Here is a 27,474-nt window from a genome sequence, read left to right as displayed (position 1 = left end):
ATACACCACAGAATACTACTGTGCCAGAAAAAAAGAATAAAACTCTCCCATTTGCAACGACATGGATGTACTTGGAGAAATTTACGTTGAGTGAAATAAGCATAGCACAGAGGGATAAATACTGTATGTCCTCACTCATATGTGGGAGCTAAGAGAGAAATTAGAAAGGAAAAAAAGACCACAGTGGTGCATTGGACTTGCAGAGGGAGAGAACATACCTAGGGATACAAGTGGAGTAGAGAAAGGGGGATAGGGAGGGAGGTCAGGGATAATTGGTTGGGGGACATGGGGTATGATCACAATTTGTGGTGATGGACATGCTCCCAGTATGGATCTGGCCATTACATCTTAGCCACGAGTGGTGACAATTTGCTTTGTATCACATGAATATTCATAACCAATAAAAACAAAACACTAAAAAAGAAATAAACTTTGGAAATACCTAAAAAAAATCCCTAAAAACTCTTCACTATATATTAGCACTAACTCTTACACATTTCTTCAATTACTGATGTCATCGTTATAGATGATTATGGGTATTTTCACTCATCCAGAAGTTATACCTTACTTTCACATTGTAGTAAATTGTCTGGTTAGTCATAAAGGATGAAATTATATATGTATATATGTAAACACATATATTCACACTCTTTTTAATATTAAACTATTTGTTAGATTTGTTAGTGTGCCCCAGAGAAGTATATAAAAAGAAAATTTTAATTTTGAGAAGTTGAAGCATCATTTCTCTCCAGTACGTCTTATAATTGGGGTTGGTGGCCTTCCACTTTTGTCATGCAATCCTACGTCACCCTGAAGTTTCAAGGTTTCATATAACCCCCATCACTGTATATTTGCAAACTGAACACAAATATCTCTGTAAACAATGATGATATTCTCTAGGGACATTTTTGGATCCTTTCTGTTTTTGAGATAGGTAACACTTTTTGATCACTAAAGAAAACGCCAGGAAATAAGAAAAATATCAACTGGGTTTTCTAGCAATGCCTATTGACAGAGATGCCATAACATTTTTAAAAAGGAAGTGAAGAGCAGAGTTGAAATGCTGAGAGCAAAATCTAGTGAAAGGTCAACATAATTGCCCATTGATCTGTACAAGCACATTTGCTAAACCTAGTAATAAATTCCCCAAGAACCACAGCAGCAGTTCCTTCAAATATTTGTGATATCTTTGTGTATGAGGCAGCTGACTAGAAGGTATAGCAGAATTTGCCCTTTATCAGTCTTAGCACAATGCCCATAAACTACAGGTACACCACAAGGATTTTTTTAAACTTTATTTCCACAAATTTAATTTCATGGAACCCACATTTAAGCATATGTAAGTCAGTCAATGAATAGTTTAACCTTTTGGAAATAGTCATTAATAAAGCCATTAGTAATATATTTTTCCTGTTATTAAGGAGTTCAGTCTATTTGGGAGAAATTATGTGACAATGTAACAGTTGCTATATAGAACAATGCAAAGACTTACTGGAAAACTTAGGTAATCTGTACGTTTTTCTCTATGGTGATGTGGCTATGGAGCTGATGAAAAATTTTACAGAAGAAATTACACTTGAGGTGGCCTTTGAAATATAAGTAGGAAATAAAAGAACAGGCATAGACTTGGCCCAACAGAGGGTAGGACACATTGAGTAAAGAAAACAAAATAAATAAAGGCACACTGTCAGGAAAACGAAGGCCTTGCCTAGAGAAATACTATGGGAACTCCAGGTCCCTGCTATTAACCTCGACATTATTACACCAATAAAATTAAATTAGTAGAAGATAATGAATAAAGATGTGAAAGCCAACAACAACAAAACCAAAACAAAAGGACTCGAGGCATCACTATTCAAGTATGAACATTTTAGTTCCCTCATTGATCTAACCTTTATTCTCATCCCCATTTCATGCAATCATCACTCAAAGCTTACTATCCAAGGTAAAGATTCCCATATTTTAAATATATGTAGTATACCTGTTTGGCATTGGTGAGGTTGCCATATAAAATGAAGGACACCCAGAAAAATTTGAATTTCAGCCAAATAATGATATTTTTTAGTTATTAATATACTCCTCGTATTGTCTGATCTTTTTCTCTGTTATCCTATAGGTAATGTTACTTTATTTTTTATTCTTAGATGCTTTTAATAATTTTTTACTAAAATTTTCTGAAACTTGATTTAGATATCCTTTGGAGTGATTTCTTTATGTTTCTTATGATTTACTTTGGATTTCTCTATACCTTCAAATTTACTGGTTCTTTTAAAGTGCCTAATCAATGTATCCTGTATTTCAGATACTATTGTTTTAATTTCCAAAAAGCTGTGCATATTCTAAAAGATGTGGATATTGAGAACATGCCAGGAAGAAATTAGTCTGTATTTTTAGTACCCCAATAACTGCTTGCTGTGTATCAAAATTCATTATTACAAGATCCAAATGGTCATTTAATCCCAAAGCACTTTGTGGCTTGGGTTCCTCACAGTACAATGTAAAAAATCTATGAAGGATTTTAAGGTTGAAGGCCCACTTAAAGCATTATTTCTCAAATTCATGAGCTTATAGGTTTACATACATATACACACAAACAAAACAACATACTTGTATACGTGTGTGCACACACACAAACCTATTAAATATACAGTATTTTCTTAAGGACCAACATGGCATGCTGTAATATAGTTTTTTTTGTTTTGTTTTGTTTTTAATTTTTTTAATGTTGTCTTGATCTAATTTTGAGGCTCTGACTAGAGGCTGGTCAGTTCCCCTTCTTGAGTGGCCAGTTAGGTCCACACCTCCAACAACTTCCCTTTGGGGCTTTCACAAACCAGGCCACTACATACCAGCTCTATTGTCCCCAGAGCCAGGTTCCAGACAACCAGTTAAAGCCCATATGCCCTAGAAATTGCTGAAATTGTTCAAATTAGTCAATCTTATACTTGCTTGCCTTGTCACAGTCCTTCCTTCCTGAAAGAAAAAAGAAAAAAAAAAAAAAACAATAAAGGTGCCTGCCCACAGTTCCCCTCTCTCACTCTGCCTCGGCTGGTCCTTGTGCTTATCCTGAGTGGCCCTGTGTGGCATGGTGTGTTCTTTTCAGGAAACTGTGAGCTTACCAAAACTGTAAGTCTCTTTCCAATTTCTCTTTCTTGATCTGTTTCTGGCCTTACCATACCTAACCTAAGGTCACATGGTTAAAACACATGCCAAGTGTCTTCCTTGTCCTGGGCCATGAGCCATTTTAACCAAGCAATTGATCAAATTTCCAAGCCTTAAAATAAGTTGAATAAAACAATACAATAAATAAAAAAACATTCAGTATCCTTATACTATTTTTTGCTAACTGCATTTTCACCTGCATATTAAATATGAGGATATTTCAAACAATGATAAGTATGGTCACATATTTCCTTCATTTAAAGAACAAAAATTACAATTTCTGAAGGATACATTTCAGTATCGGATCAATTAAAAATGTGGTCTAAATTTTTTTTTTAAAATGTAGAAAGGGATTGAGTCTAGTTTTTAAAGTGAAAAGGAATTTAAAACAAAATTAGAGAATTTCAAAACTTTTGGGAGGACAGAGAAAATAAAGATAAAAGAGGAATATAGGTAAAGAAAGTAACATCTAGCATTCAGAAACTACTTCCAATGAATTCAAATGTACCATGAAAGTAAATTTGCCAGAGGATGTTCAAAGAGCCGCTTGCAAAAATTTCTTTAATAGTGTCTGCAGAAGCTTTCACATGCTTGCCAGTGGTAGAGCAGCAATAATGGTTTCTGCTTTTTCTTGTTTGTTTGTTTAATCTTTCAAATCTTGAAGCCACTGGCTCTCTTTGGCAATTTCAAATGTGAAACTCTTTCAGCAAGTTTTCTGAAATATATAGATTCCTAACATCCCATCCCTGTGATAGAGAAGAGAACAAGGACTAACTGGGGAAAAAAAACATCTGTTTTGCTACCCCCGTCACTATCAAGCACTTGTGCATGGTTTCTTGTCAGTATTCATTTTTAAAGAACAATGCCAACTGGAGTGGTGTTCTCCATAACCTGATAGAATTATGCCTTATGGAAACTAAGATGCATTGACCCTCTCCCTGAGAAAGGAGAGTTCCATTTTACAATCACTCACTGCCTCCCTTCATTTCACTCCCTTTTGAGTCAGAATCCTCCTTTTATTAGAAGACAGAATTTTAACCCCCACTAGCACACCTTATAGAAAATAGTAGGGGAAAGAAAAGGATAAAAATGTTTTCTATATAAAAATATATACGTAAAAATATGGAGAAAATATGCTTAGTTACTACAGACCTTGTGTGAAATAGTTAATGAGGCCACAATTGTTATTAATAATTGCTTTTATCCAGTATCCCACTTCTGAGCTGATTTTTATTATTTTAGGAGGTAATCAAAAGCCTCATTCTTTGAGAGTTTGAGTAATTAACATTTAGATTACTAATATCTTTCCATTATTTACTACCTCATTACTTCCATCACCACTGCCTTAGACTGAATGTCCTACAAAAACTTGACCCCCACTGTGACAATGTTAAGAGAGTGGGAAATGCTCTTCTGGTAGTTGAAAGGTGGGGGCCCTCAAAGAGGTGACTGAACTGTAAGTGCTCTACCCTTGTGAATGGATTGATACATTCCAGGAAGATTAGGCCTGGTTCTGAGGGCTTTAAAAGGAGAGCACATTAATTCTTCCAATCCAAGAGGATGTGAATATATTCATACACCCAAATCGATCTATAGATTCAGTGCATTACCCACAAAAATATCATGACATTCTGCACAGAAATAGAAAAAAATCCTAACATTCATATGGAACAATAAAAGACCTTGAATAACCAAAGCAATCCCGAGCAAAAAAAAAATAAAGCTGGAGGCATTCAAATTATACAAATAATACAAAAATACAAAATAATACAAAGCTATTGTAACCAAAAACAGTACGGCACTGGCATAAAAACAGACACTCAGACCAATGGAAAAGAATAGAGAACCCCAAAATCAACCCATATACTTACAGCCAACTTTGATCTTTGAAAAAGGCAGTAAGAACATACATTGGAGAAAAGACTGCCTCTTCAATAAATCATGCTGGGAAAACTGGATATTCATACGTAGAAGAATGAAACTAGACCTACATCTCTCACCATATACCAAAATCAACTCAAAATGGGTTAAACACTTAAATATAAGACCTGAAACTGTAAAACTCCTAAAAGAAAACATAGGAGAAACAATTCAGAAAGCAGAATTCTGCAAAGACTTTATGAATAATATCCTAAAAACACAACAACAAAAACAAACAAATAGGATTATATAAAACTAAAAACTTCTGTACAGCAAATGAAACAGTTAATAGGGCAAAAAGACAACATACAGAATAGGGAAAATATTTGCAAACTTTGCATCTGATAAGAAATTAATATCCAGAATATATAAAGAACTCAAACAACTTAAACAGAAGAAAACAAGTAACCCATTTTAAAAATGGGCAAATGAGCTAAACAGGCATTTCTCAAAGGAAGATATACAAATGGCCAACAGACACATGAAAAAGTGCTCAACATCACTAAGCATCAGGGAAATGCAAATCAAAACCACACTGAGGTATCATTTCATGCCTGTTAGACTGGCCATTTTCAAAAAGACAGAAGAGAATAACAAATGCTGCAAGGTTGTAGACAGAGGGGAACATTCCTACATTGCTGGTGGGACTGTAAATTAGTGTAGCCATTATAGAAAACAGTATGGAGGTTCCTCAGACAACTACAGATAGATCCACCATACAATCCAGCACTTCCACTGCTGGTTATAACCCAAAGTATTAGAAATCATCATGTCAAAGGGATACTTGCCCTCCCATGTTTAGCACAGCTCTATTTACAATAGCCAAGAGTTGGAAACAACCTAAATGTCCATCAACAATGACTGGATAAGGAAAATGCGGTATATATACTCAATGGAATACTACTCTGTCATAAAATAATGAAGTTCTGTCATTTTTATGAACTTAGAGAAAATTATGTTAAGTGAAATAAGCCAGACAAAGAAAAATACTGCATGATCTACATAAGTATGAGCTAGAAAACAAAGAAAGAAAACAATCACAATAATATGCTTAACTTTCAAAACAAAAAAAAAAAAAAGAAGGAAAACTATGGTTATTAAGGGTGAGAAAGAGGTAAAGGAGGGAGATTAACAAGAAATCAGTTTAGGGTAACAAAGATTGGTTACATTCTGTAAACATGAGTATAATAATTATTGTGACATGATCACCACATATTGCACACAGATATTGATATTCAAATCCATACCAAATAAATATGTATAATCAATTGTTTCTATTTATAAAAAAAAATCAAATAAAAGGAGAGTATGTGAGTCTCTCTCTCTCTCTCTCTCTCTTTGCTTCTGCCATCTCACAATGGGATACCCTGTATCACTGAAGCCACAACCAAGAAAAACCCTCACCAGATGTGTTCCCTGGACTTTACAGCCTTCAACCTGCAAGCAATAGCCTTCAAACTGTAAGCAATAAATTTCATTTTCTTACAAATAACCCAGTTTCACATATTTTGTTATAAGCAATGGAAATGTACAAATACTACCTACAGGAATATGAAAAAGTGCTCTGTCTGCATTCCAGACACATTCCTCATCCTCAATATGAAGCAGTGCTCATACTCCTCCTCAATAATCAGGTTTAATATTCCAAAGAACACAGCATTTTGCAAATTGTTTCAATGTCATGAAGCAATCAAATTGACTACATACTAGTTTCAAATTCCAGTTCATTAGAAATATTGTTTGCAGTATGGTAAAAGCAATCCTAGGCAAGAAAGCAGCTCACATTTACTAACAGAGTCAAGGATAGGAAGAAAAATGTTTGCAATTGTGTTATTGGTCAACAAATGCAAAGAACAGGCAAACTTTACTAATTCCAAGACCTGTACAGTTTAACTAAGTACATAATATTATAGATTGGTTACTGTTAAAAACATAGCAACATATCTTGAAGAACAGCACTACTATCTCTCAAGTTGTCTCCATGATGGTCTGTCAGCAAGACTTTACTATTCTATTCCACCATTCTCATAGGTTAGAAATTCTTAGTGATTTTGTATGTGGTAATATCAGTGAACTTTAAATCCACATGGTCTCATTTTTCTGTGGTAAAAAATTTTCCGTGATCACAATAAAAATGTAGTTTATACCCGGAGAGTAAGGCATTCTGTAAGATCACAGATTTTGGTTTCTAGCAGAATTATGTCTGATAGTCAAGAAAGCAAATCAATAGTGAGGATCATTGCCAGTTCTATTGACAAACTGCCATCATCTTCACTACAGCAGGAGAATAATTTCATGTTGGTCCTCAGCAGAAGCAATAACCAGATCTGCCTGAATGAGAGGAAGTCCATATTGATCAGATGATGTTCATTATTTCTGCAACTATGATCAATCTTTTTTTAAGTCTATTGAATACATCTATTGAATAAGTTCTGTTTGGCTAGAAAAATTTGACTGATATCTATATGACAGGTTATCTTGTCCATCTGATTAATTAGGACCCTCTATAATTGGTGCTTTTTTGATAGTAGCTATATGAGACTTAAATACCCTTACATCTTTGTTTATTCTATCTGCATGGCATTTCCACAGATCCCTTTCTCAAAAAGTTTTTTATTTTTTTAGACCCTGTGCATCTATCCAAGCTATCACTACTTCTCAAGATTATGATACGTAGTAATGAACAAGCAGAAAAAGAAATCAAGAAAGCAAGCCCATTTACAATAGTCAACAAAAAATTTAAATACCCAGGGGTAAACTTTACCAAGAAGGTGAAAGATCTCTACAAATCACAGAACTACAAATCACAGCTGAAAGAAATTAGAGGATGCAAAAAAATGGAAAGACTTTCAATGTTCTTGGATTGGAAGAATCAACATTGTGAAAATGTCCATACTGCCCAAAGTAATCTACAGATTCAGCGCAATCCCCATCAAAATACCAATGACATTCATTACAGAAATAGAAAATAAAACAATCCTAACATTCATAAGGAACAACAAAAGACCCCGAGTAGCCAAAGCAATCCTGAACAACAACAGCAACAAAAAGCTGGAGACATAACACTACCTGATATCAAATTATGCTACAAAGCTATAGTGACCAAAATAGCATGGTACTGGAAGAAACACAGACACTCAGACAAATGGAAAAGAATAGAGAACCCAGAAATCAACCCATATCCTTACAGCCAACTTTGATCTTTGACAAAGGCAATAAGCACATTCCTTTGGGAAAAGACTGCCTCTTCAATAAATGGTGCAGGGAAAAGTGGACATTCAAATGTAGAAGAATGAAATCAGACCTAAATCTCTTACCACATACCAAAATCAACTCAAAATGGGTTAGAGACTTAAATATAAGACCTGAAACTATAAAACTCCTAAAATAAAACAGGGAAAACAATTCAGGAAGTACAACTAGGCAAAGACTTTATGAATAAGACCATAGAAGCACAGGCAACAAAAGAAAAAATAAATAAGATCAGATCAAACTAAAAATCTTTGGCACAGGAAAGGAAATAGTTAACAGAGCAAAATAACAACATACAGAATGGGAGAAAATACTGCAAACTATACATCCAACAAGGGATTGATATCCAGAATATAAGAGTAAAAAAACATATAACCTTATGAAAAAATGGGCAAAAGAGCTGAATAGGCATTTCTTAAAGGAAGATATACAAATGGCCGAAAGACACATGAAAAAATGGTCAATATCGCTAAGCATCAGGGAAATGCAAATCAAAACCAAATTGAGATATCACGTCCTTCCTGTTAGGCTGGCCATTATCAAAAAGACAGTGAACAGCAAATGCTAGCAAGGATGAGGAGAAAGGGGAAATCCTCCTACACTGCTAGTGGGACTGTAAATTAGTGAAGCCATTATAGAAAACAGTGTGGAGGTTTCTCATACAACTACAGATAGAACTGCCATACAATCCACTACTCCCACTGCTGGGTATATACCCAAAGGAATAGAAATCATGTCAAAGGGATACCACCTGAACTCCCATGTTTATCACAGCTCTGTTTACAATAGCCAAGAGTTGGAAACAACCTAAATGTCATTGACAGATAAGTGAATAAGGAAAATGTGGTATATATACACAATGGAATACTACTCAGCCATAAGAAAGAATGAAATTCTGCCATTCGCAGCAACATGAATGAACTTAGAGAAAATTATGTTAAGTGAAATAAGCTTGGCAGACAAAGAGAGATAGTGCATGTTCTCACTCATAAATGAGAGCTAATAAATAAATAAATTTTTAAAAAGATACAACAATCACAGTAATACATTGAACTTTCAAAAGGAGAGAACAAAACTGAGGCCAACGCAGATGGGAAAGGGGAAGGTAGAGGGAATTAGTTAGATATTAGTAAAGGGCCACAAAAAATGATACAATGTGTAAGATTGAGTATAGTAATTATTCTGATCTGAGCATCACTTATTGCTCACAGGTATTGATATTCAGCGCTATACCCCACAGATATGTACAATTGTTTTAATAAAAAATTTAAAAAAAAATATGAGACATGAATCCTAATTTTCTCCTGAGTGAAATGGACAAAAAAAAAAAAAAAAAAAAAAAAAGTTACCTGAACATTTTGACCCTGAGAAGTCTTATATTTACCAGTGTTCAAGCCATACTTCTATTTCACTGAGACTGTAAGCTTGTACCAGTATATTTCCAGATGTTTCCAGATATGTCAACTGAGATCTAATTTTTATTCTTCAGTCATCTAGTTATAGAAAGATTTTCATGAAACTTTAGCTATGGATTGAAGTAGAAGTGGGTCAGTGTACCAGGAGTAGGTGCCATTTAATCTGCAACACCTGCTCATGTAAATTATTGTCACTTCAGGAACATATTTATTCATTTAGATAGTTGATACATTGTAATACATATTTATGGGATACAATCTGATGTTTTGATACACATATGTTGTACGATAATCAGGTAAGGGTAGTTAATGTATCGATCACCTCATGCATTTATGATATTTTTGTGATGCAAACGTTGAAAAACCTCTCCTCTAGCTACTATTTAATATACAAAACTTAAACGTTAACCATAGTCACCCTACTGTGCAATAGAACATCAGAACTTCTTCCTTCAATATAACTGAATTTTATACTTGGGGGCCAAGCTCAGTTTCCTCCCCACTCTCTCCTTCTCAGTCTCTGGTAACCAATGTTCTACTCTACTTTTATAATATCAACATTTTTTTTTTTTTGATTCCACAAATGAGTAAGATCATATGGTATTTGTCTTTCTGTGCCTGGCTTACTTCCCTTGATATAATGTCCTCCAAGTCCATCATGTTGCTGCAAATGAGATGATTTTATTCAGTTTTATGGCTGAATAGAATTCCATTGTGTTTATATACCATGTTTTTTATCCATTCATCTGTTTGGGGGCACTTAGGTTGATTACATAGCTTAGCTATTGTAAATTGTGCTTCAATAAACATGGGAGTGCAGATATTTCTTTAACATACTAATTTCATTTCCTTTGGGTATAGTGGGATTGCAGGATCAAATGGTAGTTATATTTTTAATTTTCTGAGGAACTTCCATACTGTTTTTTATAATGGCTGTACTAGTTCACACTCTCACCAACAGTGTGCAAGTGCTCCACATTCTTGCCTGCACTTGTTTCCTTTTGTCCCTTTTGATGATAATCATTCTAATTGCTCTTTTGATTTGCATTTCATTGATGATTAGTGATGTTGAGCATTTTTGCATATGCTTGCTGGCCATTTATATGTCTTCTTTTGAGAAATGTCAATTAAAATCCTATGCCCATTTCTCAACTGGTTATTTGTTGACTTAAGTTCCTTTTATATTCTTGCTATTAACCCCCTCACCAAATGTACAGTTTGCAAATATTTTCTCCCATTGAAACAGTTTATTTTGATGCACAAAAGTTTTTTAGTTTGATGTAATCCCACTTGTTTATTTTTGCATTTAAAGTCTGATACAAAACTTTCTCACCCAGCTTCATGTCATAGATCATTTCCCCTATGTTTTATTCTAGTAGTTTCATAGTTCCAGGTTTTATATTTAAATATTTAATACATTTTGAATTGATTTTTGTGCATAGAGGTAGGGGTCTAGTAACATTCTTCTACATTGGATATCCAGTTTCTCAAGCACCATTTATTAAAGAGACTGTCTTTTTACCCAATATGTATTCTTGGCACTTTTGTCAAAGATCAGTTGGCTGTAGAAACATGAATTTATTATGCACTCTCTATTCTGTTATATTGGATTATGTGTTTTTATGCCAGTACAATGCAGTTTTGGGTACTGTAGCTTTGTAGTATAATTTGAACTCAGGGAGTGTGATGCCTCCAGCTTTGTTGATTTTTCACGATTGCTTTGGCTACTCAGTGTCTTTTTTGGTTTTATATGAATTTTAGGCTTTTTAAAATTTCTTTTATTATCTTTTATTCTTTTTATTTTAAAATTTTTTTAATCTAATTTATTTTTTATTTTTGGTATTTTGATAGGAATTGAATTAAATTTGTAGCTTACTTTGGGAAGAATAGCCATTTTAACAATATTAGTTTTTCCAATACATGAACACATGTATTAGTCTGTTTAAGTTGCTATAACAGAAATACCTGAGACTGGGTAATTTATAAAGAACAAAGGTTTATTTGGCTTACAATTCTGGGACAGCTGCATCTGGCATGTGCCTCAGGCTGCTTCTACTCATGGCAGAAAGAAGCAGGCAGCCCAGGAGTACAAGCAGATCACATGGTGAGAGGAAGCAAGAGAAGGAGAGAGGAGGTGGCAGGGTCCTTTAAACAACCAGCTCCGTAAGAACTAACAAAGCAAGAACTCACTCACTACCCCTCTTCCCCTAGCGAGAGCATTAGTCCATTCATGAGGGATCTGCCCCCATGACTCAAACAGCTTCCAGCACTGCCACATTGGTCATCAGATTTCCACATGAGTTTTGGCAAGGACAACACGTCCAAACTCCATCAACATTGTTTGTCTTTCCATTTATTTGTGATCTCTTTATTTTCTTTCTTCAAAATTTTATGGTTTTCATGGTAGAGGTCTTTCCACCTCCTTGCCTAAGTTTATAACTAGGTATATATGTATCTTGTATTTTAATTACCATAAAAGAAATTGTTTTCTTGATTTTTTTCAGATAATTTGCTACCAGTATATAGAAATGTTACTACTGTATGTTGATTTTATATCCTACAACTTTACTTGTTTTGTTTATTAATTCTAAAAGTGTTTTAGTGGATGTTTTAGGGCTTTTTGTGTACAAGATCATGTTGTCTGCAAACAGGAACAGTTTGATCCCCCTCCCTTCCAATTTGGATGTCTTTTATTTCTTTCTGTTGTGTAATTGCTTTGTCTAGCTAGGACTTCCAGTATTGTATTGAACAGAAATGGCAAAAGTGGGCATCCTTGTGTTGTTCTTGATCTAAGAGGAAAAACTTTCAGGTTCTCCTCATTGAGTGTGATGTTAGTTGTGGGTTTGTCATAGAGGGTCTTTATGGGTTTGAGGTACGTATCTTCTATACTTAGCTTTTCAAGATTTTTTTTATCACAAAGGAGTGTTGATTTTTGTCAAATGCTTTTTGTGCATGAATTGAAATGATCATATGATTTTTGTCTTTCTTTCTGTTAATGTAGTGAACGCATTTATTGATTTCCATATGTTAAATGATTCTTGCATCCCTGGGATAAATCCCACTTGATCATAGTGAACGATCTTCTTAATATGCTATTGGATTTGGTTTGCTAGTATCTTGTTGAGAATTTTCAAATCTATGTTAATAAGAGATATTGGCTTATAATTTTCTTCTTTCATCGTGTCCTCATCCAGTTTTGGAATCAGAGTAATGCTGGCCTCATAAAATGAGTTGGGAAATATTCTCTCCTTCCCTATTTTCTGTAATAATTTAAAGAGAACATTCTTTAAACGTTTCATCAAATTTATCAATAAAGCCATCAGGCCTTGAGCTTTGCTTTAATGGAATACTTTGGATCAATAATTCAATTTCCTCACTTGTTATTGGTCTGTTCACAATTTTTTATTTCATAATTTAATCTGGGTAGATTGCATTGTCCAGGAATGTGTACATTTCTTCTGTTATCAATTCTTTTGGCATACAGTTGCTCATAATAGTCTCTTATGACCCTTTTTATATCTGTGGTATCAATTGTAATGTCTACTTTTTCATTTCTGATTTTATTCATTTGAGTCTTCCCTCTTCTTCTCTTGGTTAGTCTGGTTAAAGGTTTAACATTTTGTGTGTCTTTAAAAAACCAACTCTTCATTTTATCATTTTTCAATTGTTTTTTGGCTTCTATTTTATTTATTTGTGTTCTGGACTTTATTCTCTCTTTCCTTCTTACTATTTTGGGTTTCATTTGTTGTTTTTCTAGTTCTTTTAGGTGCAACATTAGGTTGTTTATGACAGATCTCTCTTTTTTTTTTTATGTAGTCATTCATTGCTATAAACTTTCCTCCTAGAAATACTTTTGTTGTTTTCCATAGGTTTTGGTATTATCTCCATTCTTGTCTCAAGGAATATTTTAAATTTCTTTATAACCCATTGTTTGTTTAGGAGCCTGTTGTTTAATTTTTATGTATTTTCATGAAACATGAATTTCGTGTTTAATTTTCGTGTATTCCAGAGTTTGTTTTCTTGTTGATTTCTAGTTTTACATCACTGTGGTCAGAAAAAGGACTTGATATGTTCTCTTTTAAAACTTGTGTAGACTTGTTTGTGACCTGATATATGATCTATCATGGAGAATATTCTATTTGCAGCTGAGAAAAATGTGTATTCTGTAGCTGTTGTATGGAATGTTCTGTCAATGTCTGTGAGGTTCATTTGGTCTATGGTGCAGTTTAAGTCAGATGTTTATTTTCTGTTAAGATGATCTGACCATTGTTGAAAGAAGGGTATTAAATCCACTAATATTATGGAACGGCAATCTATCTTTCCTCTTACATCTAACAATGTTTTATATATATGGGTATTCTGGTGTTGGATGCATATATATTAACAACTGTTATATACTCTTGTTGAATTGATCCCTTTATCATTATATAATAACCTTGTCTGTTTTTATAGTTTTCGATTTAAAATCTATCTTATCTAAGTATGGCTACTTCTGCTTGCTTTTGGTTTTCATTTGCATGGAATATCATTTTTCAGTCATTCACTTTCAGTCTATGTTTTTCTTTAATCAATCCTGAGTCTCTTGTAGGCAGCATATCATTGGGTCTTGTTTTTTTAAAATCATTTGGCCACCTTATGTCTTTTAATTGAAGAGTTTAACCTGTTTGCATTTAACATTATTACTGATATGTGGGAACTTATTTCTGCCATTTTTCTAATTGTCTTGTGGTTGTTTTGTGGAGTCTTAGTTTTTTTTTTTCTTTCTCTCTCACTATTGATCTCTGTAATTGGTTTCTTTGCTGCTTTGCATTGCTTCATCCCCCATGGATTTGTCACCCCACTTCCCCTGGGTGATGGAGAAGCAAAGGATTACTCAAAGCCCATCTCTTCTGAGCAGTGAGAGTCCCCAAAGTGGTTAATTTCCTTTTGGGACACTCAAGAGAGAGCCAACCCTTCCTTGGGAAATTAATGCCAAATTGGGGTTCTCATCCTGCATTTATTTTCCAGACCAGGAAGTTACAGGAAGGGAACAAAGGTGGGGTTATAGTTTAAGGATATAGGCTGGTAACTTTCAGTGAAACAAACCAGATGACATTCCAGTAAGGCAAGTAACAAAAGTTTGATCTTAGCAAATATTCCTTCTTATAGCAATTTCTCAGTATCTTTACATAACAATCAGTAACTAGTCTGTCTTTGAGCCAGAAACCTTGCTGTGCCACAATCCTTATCTTACAACAGACTTATAGACTGAGGAAAATTTCCTGTCCTTGCAAGGTCAATATTTCAAACTGCAAGGCTTTGGAAAACCAGGTCCTGTGAAGTACATATGCTTTTTAGTATATTCCACATCTCCCCTGTTTTATTTATTTAATAGAAAAGCAAAACTATAGATCAGATTGGCACAGCTAAGACAAAAAAGCATTTTGTTACAGCAAAGTTAGTATCGTTCAGCATGGCAAGTCCTTTTACTTTACTTCAGGTGAGGACTGATGATGTCATCGTCTCTCAGGGAAGCTGCAGTGGCATCATTCCAGATGTGAATTGGGTGTAATTAACAATTGTTGAAACTCTGGAACGGTCCCTAAAATAGTTGATTCTGAGTCCAGAGAGTTCGTTAATGTTAAAACTGTCCAGGACATTACTGTTTCCAGAGCATCTAGTCTTCTGTTAAATCTTTGATCAATTACAAGTCTTTTGCTTAAGAATACGATGTCTCATCCAGGTTGCAAACACCCTCTTTAAGGCCAGGAAAATTTAGAGAACTGCTTTTGTAGAGAAGACGTTATTTTCCCCTTTAGGATCAAGGCATTCCTCATAAAAGCATTGATGATCAATATCTAGATTGAAAAAGTCTTACTTTTCTTTGCATAAATCTCTTGGTGTTGGGAAGGCTCTTTCCCAGGTGGAGATTGAAAGAAGCTTCTCAGCTCACTTTTTTCAGTGATCTGTCCCACATTGCTGGGAATGCTGTTTCCCAGGTGAAGATCTGTCTGTCCCACTTCAGGAGGAAAGATGAACAGCAGGATGAAGCAGCAGTTTGGGCCAAATTTTTTGGCAAACAGAGATCAGCAACTTGGAAATGAGACATGCTATCTCATATCCAAAGTTTAAAATTATATCCTGTTATAAAGAGAGACAGTTAATTTTCATTGAAATTATAAAAATAGCCACATTGTCATAATAATCATAAGAATACTTAAAGTTATTAAATTTGGGGGGGATCAAATAAGGAGAAAACAAATGCTTTTATCTTTGTTTTAAATGACATATTACCAAACTGTTGTTAGTTCTAGATAGCTGAAGAGAGAGGGAGAGAGTTTTCTTACATTTGGAAAACATTAGGAGAACCAGCAGTGTTTTAAAACAAGGAAATTGTAAAGACCCATAATTCTTTTTAATTAATTTACCAATTAACTTTTGTTGTTTTTACCTTTGTGAACAATTTCACAAACCCATGGGTTTGTTCATTTGAATTTTGGAACTTCAGTTTAAAGCTATGAACTCAAAGTTTGTCGGAAACTGTACCTATCAGAGTTTTTTCATGAAATATTTGAAGACATAACATTTTAAAATTATAATTAAACCAAGGTTATGATCGGTAGCATTTATATCAAGACACAGATACATAAGAACCTTACAAGATTTTGTAACACATATCCATAACACCTTAAGTACTGACAATGCTTTCCCATATTGTTTAATTTATTTAATAAGCCAATTAGTTTTGATACATCAATTATATATTCTTTGAGAAACTCCAGGGACCTTGGAATTCCTCAAAGTTATTTTAAACTTTCAGAATCATGTTGGAAAGCTTTGTTAAATAACAAAAGGCTTAAAATATTTAGCTGAATAAGATCACAAATTTTTACAAAAAGTAAAACCAAAGTGACAAAGGGTTTTAAAGGTGGAGAGCACAAGAACTTATCATGATAAAACATGAAATAAACTCCCTAGGTCAGTTATCTAAAAGATAAAACCTTTTGCAATTTTGTGTTAAGAGCAATCAAGTGTTTTTTTTTTTTTTTTTTTTAAGAAACTCTGGTTGTTTTATCCAGGAGAGAAAATTCTAACCCTGTATTAGATTACTTTTGACATTAATTTTTAGAAAAATTCACACATAATTTGTTTTTAAATCCAGTTAATTTTTTTTACTGTAAAACCCTTTTAACAAACTTATCTACATAAGCCATTGTCAAGACTTACTCAGACATTCTGTTTTTGTCCTATACTTCCTACTTTCTAAATAGCCAGTCAGTTTACTCTAGGACAAAAATACACTGTACCAGATGCTTTCTTACATAAAAATTATTTTTTCTTTCTCTCTAGCCCTTCCAACCATAACCATATCCCACATCCATAGCCTTCTTTAAATCACCTCCTTTTTATATAATTGTTTCTTTTTTATCAATGTTAAATTTGCCTAATTTGTCTAAAAATTATATATAAAAAGGTTTTTTTTTGTATTTAGTTTTTTTGGTTTTGGTGGGGTTTACAACTTAAAAGCCTCTAACAAAGACAAATGTAGTCCTGTTTGATTAGTAAACCCAGGCAACAATGTGTGTTGATAAGAACATTTTTATACATTCAGTTTAGTAAATAGGCGTCCATTTATCAGAGCAAATTACACAAAGCCCAGTTTGAGTTTTAGCTAAATTTACCAAATACTTATTTATGGTTTCCCAGCCAAAAACTTGGTGTATTAGATTTATACCCTTATATAAAGCTAACTAGGGCCTATGCGATATTTGGCATGTTTCTTTTCAGTAGCCATTTCAGGTCCCAGGTTTCCACGTGGCATTTGGAGCCAAGTGGAATCCAAAGAGGCAGAGGGCAGTATTCACTATTTATGTCTAAAAGATATTGCTTCTCCCAGCATGGCCAGGAGGCAGAGCTGAGATAACAAGGAGACATACTGACCTAGAGACAAATTTAGGTAAAAGGTTTGAATCAAATTTTTAAAATATATTTATCAAAACTATGGAAAATTTAAGTCAAATGAACTTGAAAAGTATACTTATTTATTTAATGAGTGTGCATTAATTATAAGCCAATTTGGTACCTTGCACATAAAACAATTACACAGACAAACATGAACATATAGATATAACATACAGCTTACACATGCATATATGCAGACATAAAACAACCAGAACAAACAAGTATCTTATAGGTTTTGTTCAAGATGTAAAAAAAAGCTCACTAGTAAAAAGAACAGTCAGGTTTAGATTGTATTTTCTCAAAAGACTTATTGGTGATTCCTCACCCTGTTTTAAAGAAAGCAAGGTAACAAATTTACATTGTAAAGCAAAGTATGCAAGCCTTTTCAAGAAGATGCAGAGAAGATTTTCTTCCTTTAAGAAGATAGCATAGAATTCTATTCTCAAAGTGACTTGACATAGATTCCTAGTTGTTAGGTGGGAAGCCTTAATGAGACCCATTGCATAATTAACCAGTGACCAATTTGTTCCCAAATTTTTATTTTAAGGCTCCCTTCCTTGAGGTATCAAGGACATGGTTGTTTAATATCCACTAACAGTTTTACAAGCTGCCATTCAGTTACTTACATCCTGCTACTTTAAGGAGACTTTGGAGTTGTATGTTCAGACTTCCCATTCCTTAACAAATTATCCATATTTTAAAAGTAAAGAAAATGAAAAAAATATCTCCAGGGTTGAAAAAGCCTTACTTTGACCTGCCACACGCATGCAGTCGCTAATCAAAAGCCACCTGTGATTCCCTTACCAGGGTGCGTTTCTTCCCCTGGGTGATGGAAATGCAAAGGATTACTCAAAGCCCATCTCTTCTGAGCAGTGAGAGGCCCCAAAGTGGTTAATCTCCCTTTGGGATGCTCAAGAGAGAGCCAACTCTTCCTTGGGAAATTAATGCCGAATTGGGGTTCTCTTCCTGCATTTATTTTCCAGATCAGGAAGTTACAGGAAGAGAACAAAGGTGGGGTTATAGTTTAACAGTATAGGCTGGTAACTTTCAGTGAAACAAACCAGATGACATTCCAGTAAGGCAATTAACAAAAGCTTGATCTTAGCAAACATTCCTTCTTATAGCAATTTCTCAGTACCTTTACATAACAATCATTTTTTTTTTTTTGACTTTCCCAGTCATTTTTTTTTTCTTTTTTTTTTTTTAAATTTTATTTTGTCGATATACATTGTGGCTGATTATTGCTCCCCATCACCAAAACCTCCCTCCCTTCTCCCTCCCCCCCCCAACAATGTCCTTTCTGTTTGCTTGTCGTATCAACTTCAAATAATTGTGGTTGTTATATCTTCTTCCCCCCCCGTTTGTGTGTGTGTGTGTGTGTGTGTCTGTGTGTGTGTGTGTGTGTGTGTGTGAATTTATATATTAATTTTTAGCTCCCACCAATAAGTGAGAACATGTGGTATTTCTCTTTCTGTGCCTGACTTGTTTCACTTAATATAATTCTCTCAAGGTCCATCCATGTTGTTGCAAATGGCAGTATTTCATTCGTTTTTATAGCTGAGTAGTATTCCATTGTGTAGATGTACCACATTTTCCGTATCCACTCATCCGATGATGGGCATTTGGGCTGGTTCCAACTCTTGGCTATTGTAAAGAGGGCTGCGATGAACATTGGGAAACAGGTATACCTTTGACTTGATGATTTCCATACCTCTGGGTATATTCCCAACAGTGGGATAGCTGGGTCGTATGGTAGATCTATCTGCAATTGTTTGAGGAACCGCCATACCATTTTCCATAGAGGCTGCACCATTTTGCAGTCCCACCAACAATGTATGAGAGTTCCTTTTTCTCCGCAGCCTCGCCAGCATTTATCGTTCATAGTCTTTTGGATTTTAGCCATCCTAACTGGGGTTAGATGGTATCTCAATGTGGTTTTGATTTGCATTTCCCGGATGCTGAGTGATGTTGAGCATTTTTTCATATGTCTGTTGGCCATTTGGATATCTTCCTTAGAGAAATGCCTACTTAGCTCTTTTGCCCATTTTTTAAATGGGTTGCTTGTTTTCTTCTTGTACAGTTGTTTGAGTTCCTTATATATTCTGGATATTAATCCTTTGTCAGATGTATATTTTGCAAATATTTTCTCCCACTCTGTTGGTTGTCTTTTAACTCTTTTAATTGTTTCTTTTGCTGTGCAGAAGCTTTTTAGTTTGATATAATCCCATTTGTTTCTTTTTCCTTTGGTTGCCCGTGCTTTTGGGGTCGTATTCATGAAGTCTGTGCCCAGTCCTATTTCCTGAAGTGTTTCTCCTATGTTTTCTTTAAGAAGTTTTATTGTTTCAGGGTGTATATTCAAATCCTTAATCCATTTTGAGTTGATTTTAGTACACGGCGAGAGGTATGAATCTAGTTTCATTCTCCTGCATATGGATATCCAGTTGTCCCAGCACCATTTGCTGAAGAGGCAGTCCCTTCGCCACTGAATAGGCTTGGTGCCTTTGTCAAAGATCAGCTGACAGTAAGTGTGTGGGTTGATTTCTGGATTCTCTATTCTATTCCATTGGTCAGTGTGTCTGTTTTTATGCCAGTACCATACTGTTTTGGTTATTATAGCTTTGTAGTATAGCTTAAAGTCAGGTAGTGTTATGCCTCCAGCTTTATTTTTTTTGCTCAGCATTGCTTTGGCTATGCGTGGTCTTTTATTGTTCCATATAAATGTCTGGATAGTTTTTTCCATTTCTGAGAAAAATGTCTTTGGAATTTTGATGGGGATTGCATTGAATTTGTATATCACTTTGGGTAGTATGGACATTTTCACTATGTTGATTCTTCCAATCCAAGAGCATGCGATATCTTTCCATCTTCTTGTATCCTCTCTAATTTCTCTCAGCAGTGGTTTGTAGTTCTCATGATAGAGATTTTTCACCTCCTTGGTTAACTCAATTCCTAAGTATTTTATTTTTTTGGTGGCTATTGTAAATGGGCAGGCTTTCTTGATTTCTCTTTCTGCATGTTCACTATTGGAGAAAAGAAATGCTACTGATTTTTGTGTGTTGATTTTGTATCCTGCTACTGTGCTGAAATCATTTATCAATTCCAAGAGTTTTTTTGTAGAGGTTTTAGGCTGTTCGATATATAGGATCATGTCATCTGCAAACAGGGACAGTTTGACCTCATCTTTTCCAATCTGGATGCCCTTTATTTCCTTCTCTTCTCTGATTGCTCTGGCTAGTACTTCCAACACTATGTTGAATAGGAGTGGTGAGAGTGGGCATCCTTGTCTAGTTCCTGTTCTTCAAGGAAAAGCTTTCAGCTTTTCCCCATTCAGGATGATATTGGCAGTGGGTTTCTCATATATGGCTTTAATTATGTTGAGATACTTTCCCTCTATACCTAACTTATAGAGGGTCTTTGTCATGAATGAGTGCTGTACTTTATCAAATGCTTTTTCAGCATCTATAGAGATGATCATATGGTCCTTGTGTTTGAGTTTATTAATATGGTGTATCACATTTATTTATTTGCGTATGTTGAACCAACCTTGCATCCCTGGGATGAATCCCACTTGATCGTGATGAATAATTTTACGTATGTGTTGCTGTATTCTGTTTGCTAGTAATTTAGTGAGGATTTTTGCATCTATATTCATCAAGGATATTGGCCTGTAGTTTTCTTTTTTGGTTATATCTTTACCTGGTTTTGGTATCAGGATGATGTTTGCTTCATAGAATGAGTTTGGGAGATTTGCGTCCGTTTCAATCTTTTGGAATAGTTTGTAAAGAATCGGTGTCAATTCCTCATTCAATGTTTGGTAAAATTCTACTGTGAATCCATCTGGTTCTGGGCTTTTCTTTGTTGGGAGCCTTCTGATAACAGCTTCAATCTCCTTTATTGTTATTGGTCTGTTCAAATTTTCTACGTCTTCACGGTTCAGTTTTGGGAGCTTGTGTGTGTCCAGAAATTTATCCATTTCCTCCAGATTTTCAAATTTGTTGCCGTATAGTTGTTTATAGTAGTCTCGAATGATTCCTTGTATTTCAGATGAATCAGTTGTAATATCGCCTTTTTCATTTCTAATTTTTGTTATTTGAGTCTTCTCTCTTCTTTTTTTTGTTAGCCATGCTAATGGTTTGTCAATTTTATTTATCTTTTCAAAAAACCAACTTTTTGATTCGTTGATCTTTTGAATTGTTTTTTGGTTTTCAATTTCATTCAGTTCTGCTCTGATCTTAATGATTTCTTTCCGTCTGCTAACTTTAGGTTTGGATTGTTCTTGTTTTTCTAGTTCTTTAAGGTGAAGTGTTAGTTTGTTCACTTGCCATCTTTCTATTCTTCTGAAGTGAGCATTTAATGCAATAAATTTTCCCCTCAATACTGCTTTTGCAGTATCCCACAGGTTATGGTATGATGTATCATTGTTTTCATTAGTTTCAATAAATTTTTTGATTTCCTGCTTGATTTCTTCTTGGACCCATATGTCATTAAGTAGAATGCTGTTTAATTTCCATGTGTTTGTATAGTTTCCAGAGGTTCGTTTGTTGTTAATTTCTAGTTTTAATCCATTGTGGTCTGAGAAGATACATGGGATAATTGCAATTTTTTTGAATTTATTGAGACTTGATTTGTGACCTAATATGTGATCTATCCTGGAGAATGATCCATGTGCTGATGAGAAAAATGAATATTCTGAGGTTGTTGGATGGAATGTTCTGTAGATATCTGCCAATTCCAATTGGTCTAGAGTCTTGTTTAGATCTTGTGTTTCTCTACTGATTCTTTGCCTAGATGATCTGTCTAATATTGACAGTGGAGTGTTCAGGTCCCCTGCTATTATGGTATTAGTGTCTATTTCCTTCTTTAGGTCTAATAGAGTTTGCTTTATAAATCTGGCTGCTCCAACATTGGGTGCGTACATATTTATGATTGTTATGTCTTCTTGATGGATCAGTCCTTTTATCATTAAGTAGTGTCCCTCATTGTCTCTTTTTATGGTTTTTAGTTTAAAGTCTATTTTGTCAGATATAAGAATAGCTACTCCAGCTCGTTTTTCTTTTCTGTTTGCATGGTAAATCTTTTTCCATCCTTTCACTCTTAGTCTGTGTGAATCTTTATGGGTGAGGTGGGTCTCTTGTAGGCAGCATATAGTTGGGTCCTGCTTTTTGATCCAGTCAGCCAGTCTGGGTCTTTTAATTGGGGAATTTAAGCCTTTTACATTAAGAGTTGTTATTGAAAGGTGTTGATTTATTCCTAGCATTTTATTGGTTGTTTGGTTGTCTTAGGTGTCTTTTGTTCCTTGCTTTCTGATTTACTGTTTGTTTTCTGTGTTTGTTGGTTCCTTAGGTTGTAGATAGTGTTTTTGTTAGCTTGTTTTCTCTTCATGAATGCCATTTTTATTATACTAGCGGGTTTAGATTTTTCTTAGGTTTTTATGGCAGTGGTAGTTATTTTTCAGGAACCAAACCCAGTACTCCCTTGAGGATTTCTTGTAAGGGTGGTCTTGTGGTAGTGAACTCCCGCAGTTTTTGTTTGTCTGAGAAATATACTAGAAGTCTACCAGGTTTCTGCTGGGCACAGACGACCGGTCTCTCTGGGTGCCTTTGTAGCACTATGTAGATCTTTCTCGGGTCTTGTTCACCTTTGTATCCCCCCAGTATAAACCGAGTCTAGCGCCCACCTGCAGCCTGGTCTCCAGCAGGTTCAAGCGGACCTGGGAACTCTCCTACCACACTATTCCCAACCAGAAATTCGTTAGGCTTTTTTCCAAACTGGTGGCCGCAGAGATGGTATCTGCCTCCCAGTAGCAGGGAGTTTACCTGGGGCCAGAGTCCAGGGTATGGTGGAGTGACAGTCGGCCCGCCTGTACTTCCTTGCCCTCCCGACACTGGCCCAGGACGCCCTCCACCACCAGCCCCGCCAGAGAACCACCGAGGGAGTGGGAGTGAAGGCCGGTCTGCAGGCTCCGGAAAGCCTGGCGCCAGGCCAGCAAGTGGGAGGGCTCAGTGATGGCCGAGCAGGGCAGAGCTGCCCGCACCTGGGAAAATGGAGGCAGCACCTGGCGGTGAGTGGCCTGGTGGTGCAGGCAGGAGCCGCGTGGGCATCCACCCCCCGAACAGAGCTGTGCCAGGGGACACTCACGGTGCTGTGCCAGGTCGGGTGCTCGCTCTCTGTCTCTGGTTTGCCGCCTTTCCCAGTTCTCGGCCGCTGCTGCCTCAGGCTGTTCAGTCGCAGCGCGGCTCGGGCCTCCCAGGAATTTTCTTTAATGCCGGCCTGAAACCTCAAATCCTGAATAGGGCAGCTGGCCGCCTTCAGCGCGGCCCCGGCCTCCGGGATCCTGGCTGCATCCACAGCAGCCCTGGCGCCGTGTTCCCTGTTTCAAGACTCGCTTTTGCAGCTAAGAAACAGTTCTTTTCCTGCTCCACACTTCAAAGCTGTTGCCTGTAAATGAGGCAGCCTCTCCTGCCGGGGGCAAAGTGGCGGTCACCCCCCACGACTGGTCAGCAGCAGCAGACCTCCCTTAAGAGATGGCGAGAGGAAGGTCCACAAGTTTCCCGGCTGCCTGAGGCCCAGTGGCCCCCTTTTCCACCTCAGCTATTCCGCACCAGCCGCCGCAGCCGCCGCCATCTTGAAAAGCCTACATAACAATCATTAACTTGTCTGTCTTTAAGCCAGCAACCTGCTGTGCCACCATTCTTATCTTGCAACAGAGACTTATACCCTGAGGGAAATTTTCTGTCCTTGCAAGGTCAATATTTCATACTGCAAGGCTTTGGAAAACCAGGCCCTGTGAAGTACATATGCTTTTTAGTATATTCCACAAGCAACACAAAGCAACAGCTTTCTTTGGTGCTAAGTTTTGTTTTCTTTCTCAGTCTTATTTGTGTATTTGCTGTAATTTTTTTTTTTCTGTGTGTGGTTACATTGACACTAACATAGAGTCTTGTAATTTTAATATACTATTTGAAGCTGATAGCAACTAAACTTTGGTAACATGAAAATACTCTAGACTTTACTCCCACAAACACCATTTATATTTTTGTTTGCTTAATTTACACTTGTGTCTATTGTATGTTCCTTAACTATTGATTGTAGCTCTTGTTATTTTTTGATCATTTTAATTTTGAATCATCCTAGTAGTGGGTGGAAGGATTTACATGGCATCATTACCTCACTGGTGTATTCTGAGTTTAAATTAAGAATTTGCCATTTCTGGTTATTTATTTTTGTCCTTTTTTATGTTTTCATGATAGTAATTATTTTTTCATTTCCATTTGTAGCACTGTTTTAAACATTTCTTGTAAGGCTGGTCTAGTAGTAATAAATTCCCTTAGCTTTTTCTTGTCTGGGAAGGTCTTAATTTCTTACTCCTTTTTGAAAGATAGTTTTGCTGGATTAAGTATTCTAGGCTGACTGTAGATTTTTTTTTTTTTCTTTCTGCACTTTTAATGTATTCTCTCCTGGTCTGCAAGGTTTCTGTCAAAAAATCTGCAGATAGTCTAATGGAGATTTTCTTATATATGACTTGCTGTTTTTCTCTTACAGCTTTTAGAATTCTCTTTGTCTGTGTTCACATTTTCATTATGATGTACCTTGAAGAGGATGTTTTGGGGTTGAGTCTAATTGGGAATCTTTGAACTACCTGAATCTGAATGTCCCTTTCTCTCCAAAATCATAGGCAGTTTTCAGCTATTATTTCATTAAATACTGTTTTTGACCTTTCTCTATCACTTCTCCCTCTGAAACACCTATTATTTGAACATTTGTTTGTTTGCTTAATCATGTCTTGTAACACAGGCTTTCTTCATTCTATTTTTGTACTCATTTCATTTTTCCCCCTCTGACTGGGCTATTTGGCTATTTCAGAAGATCTGTCTTCAAGTTAAGAAATACTGATTGAGTTTGTTACAGAAGCTCTTGTTTTGTTTTGTTTTTAATTTCATCCATCGAATTCTTCAGCTCCAGGATTTATATTTGATTCTTTTTTATGATATCTCTGTTAAATTTCTCATTTAGTTCATACATTTTTTTTCTGATTTCATTGAATTGTTCATCTTTTTTCTCTTGTTTCTCACTGAATTTTTTATTTATTTTATTTTATTTTTTTGTCCTTTTGGGACTGGTAAGGGGATTGCAACCCTTAGCTTGGCATTGCCCGCACTGCGCTCAGCCAGTGAGCGCACCGGCCATCCCTATATAGGATCCGAACCCACAGCTGGAGCGCTACTGCGCTCCCAGTGCTGCACTCTCCCAAGTAAGCCATGGGGTTGGCCCTCATTGAATTTTTTAAAGATTACTATTTGAAATTCTTTTACATGCATTTTGTAACTGTCTTTTTCTTCAATGTCTGTTACTGGAGACTTATTGTATTCCTTTTGGGGGTCTAATGTTTCCTCATTTTTAATGTTTATTGTGTCACTGTGTTGATATCTGTGCATCTAATTGAGTAGTTGCTTTCCCAATTCTATGAAATGGATTACATAGAAATGACTTTTTTCTTGTAGGTTGGTACTAAGGGTGTCTGTTGGATATGTTGCATTGGCTTTGGTTTTGGGCAAACTCAGTAGTGTAGTTTCTTTGGTTGCAGTCCTCTTCACTGATGTCTACAGGAGTTTTTGCCAACATTGGCACTATTTTGCTGGGTTGGAGACTCTGGGCTCTTTGTCAGGTTGGGAGTTTGTGGATGCACAGGGCCAACTGTGTATTTGGTGGTCTTTCTGAGGCAAAGAATTGCTACTTAACCAGCTATCAGACTAGGTATAGACATGCAGCTCTGAGGTTGTCTCTTCCAGGGAGTGGTGCACTGCCTGATTAGCTTTTGGGCTGGAAACACATGAGCCTGGGTGCAGGGGAGAGAGGTGTTAAATGGTTCTGGAAAGGCCTGTCAATGGAGTTGATGTCACTGCCTGGCCAGTAGCTGGTGTGCATGGTTGCAGCAGGCCAGGTGGTTTTATGGAGGCTGTTGGAGGCAAAACTGACACCTAATCCTCTGTCAAGCAGGAAACAGGTGCAAGAGGGCTTGGTAGTTCTATGGAGGGCTACTGGATCAGCTGTTGAGCCTGGAGCAGGCCTACTGAGTACTGGCAGGCACAGCAGTTCTGTGGAGGACTGCTAGGTGGAGGTGAAGCTGCTGATCAATCCGCTGTCCAGCAGAGAGCAGGTGTAAAGTGGTGCAACAGGAGGGCTCTGTGGAGGGCTGTTGGATTGCTATGGATTGGCTGTCAGGCCAGTGTGGGCACCTGAGGGCTCAGTGGGATCATGGGTGTGTAGGGTGGGTGTTAGTAAATGGGGTGAACTGCTACTTATTCAACACTTCCCTGCTGAGCAGGTCTACCAGCATTCAGGGGTGGGGAGGAGCCATGTGGGTTTAGATGGTGGGGTCTTATCCTTTCTGTCTGGCTTAGGCTCCAGGAAGCCAGGGTCATGGTTCTGCTGGCACCTGGGTGAACCTGTAGGGCTTCAGGATGGAGAGTCAGCTTTCACCGGCACCCTGGGTGGAATGCAGTCTTACCTCAGATTCAATTGCAAGAAGGTGCTGTGCCATAGCTGCATATGTTGGGGGAGACTGGGTTCCTCCACCTGGGCTTCTACTATGAGGCCATGTAGCTACATAAATTCCCATCTAATTTCCAAACTGGGTTTGGGCCTGTGAGGACCGGGGGACTCTCTTGGGGCAGGAATTGCTGATGTTTCTGGTGGCAGTAGAAACAGCTGTGTTTTTTCCAGCTTACCTTTTCTCCTTCTTACTCTGAGTTGGCCCACTCCCTCAGAGAGGCAGGGAGACAGT

The sequence above is a fragment of the Cynocephalus volans genome, chromosome 4 (assembly GCF_027409185.1).
Source record: "Cynocephalus volans isolate mCynVol1 chromosome 4, mCynVol1.pri, whole genome shotgun sequence".
Lineage (NCBI taxonomy): Eukaryota > Metazoa > Chordata > Mammalia > Dermoptera > Cynocephalidae > Cynocephalus > Cynocephalus volans.
Note: the sequence above shows the minus strand (reverse complement) of the source record.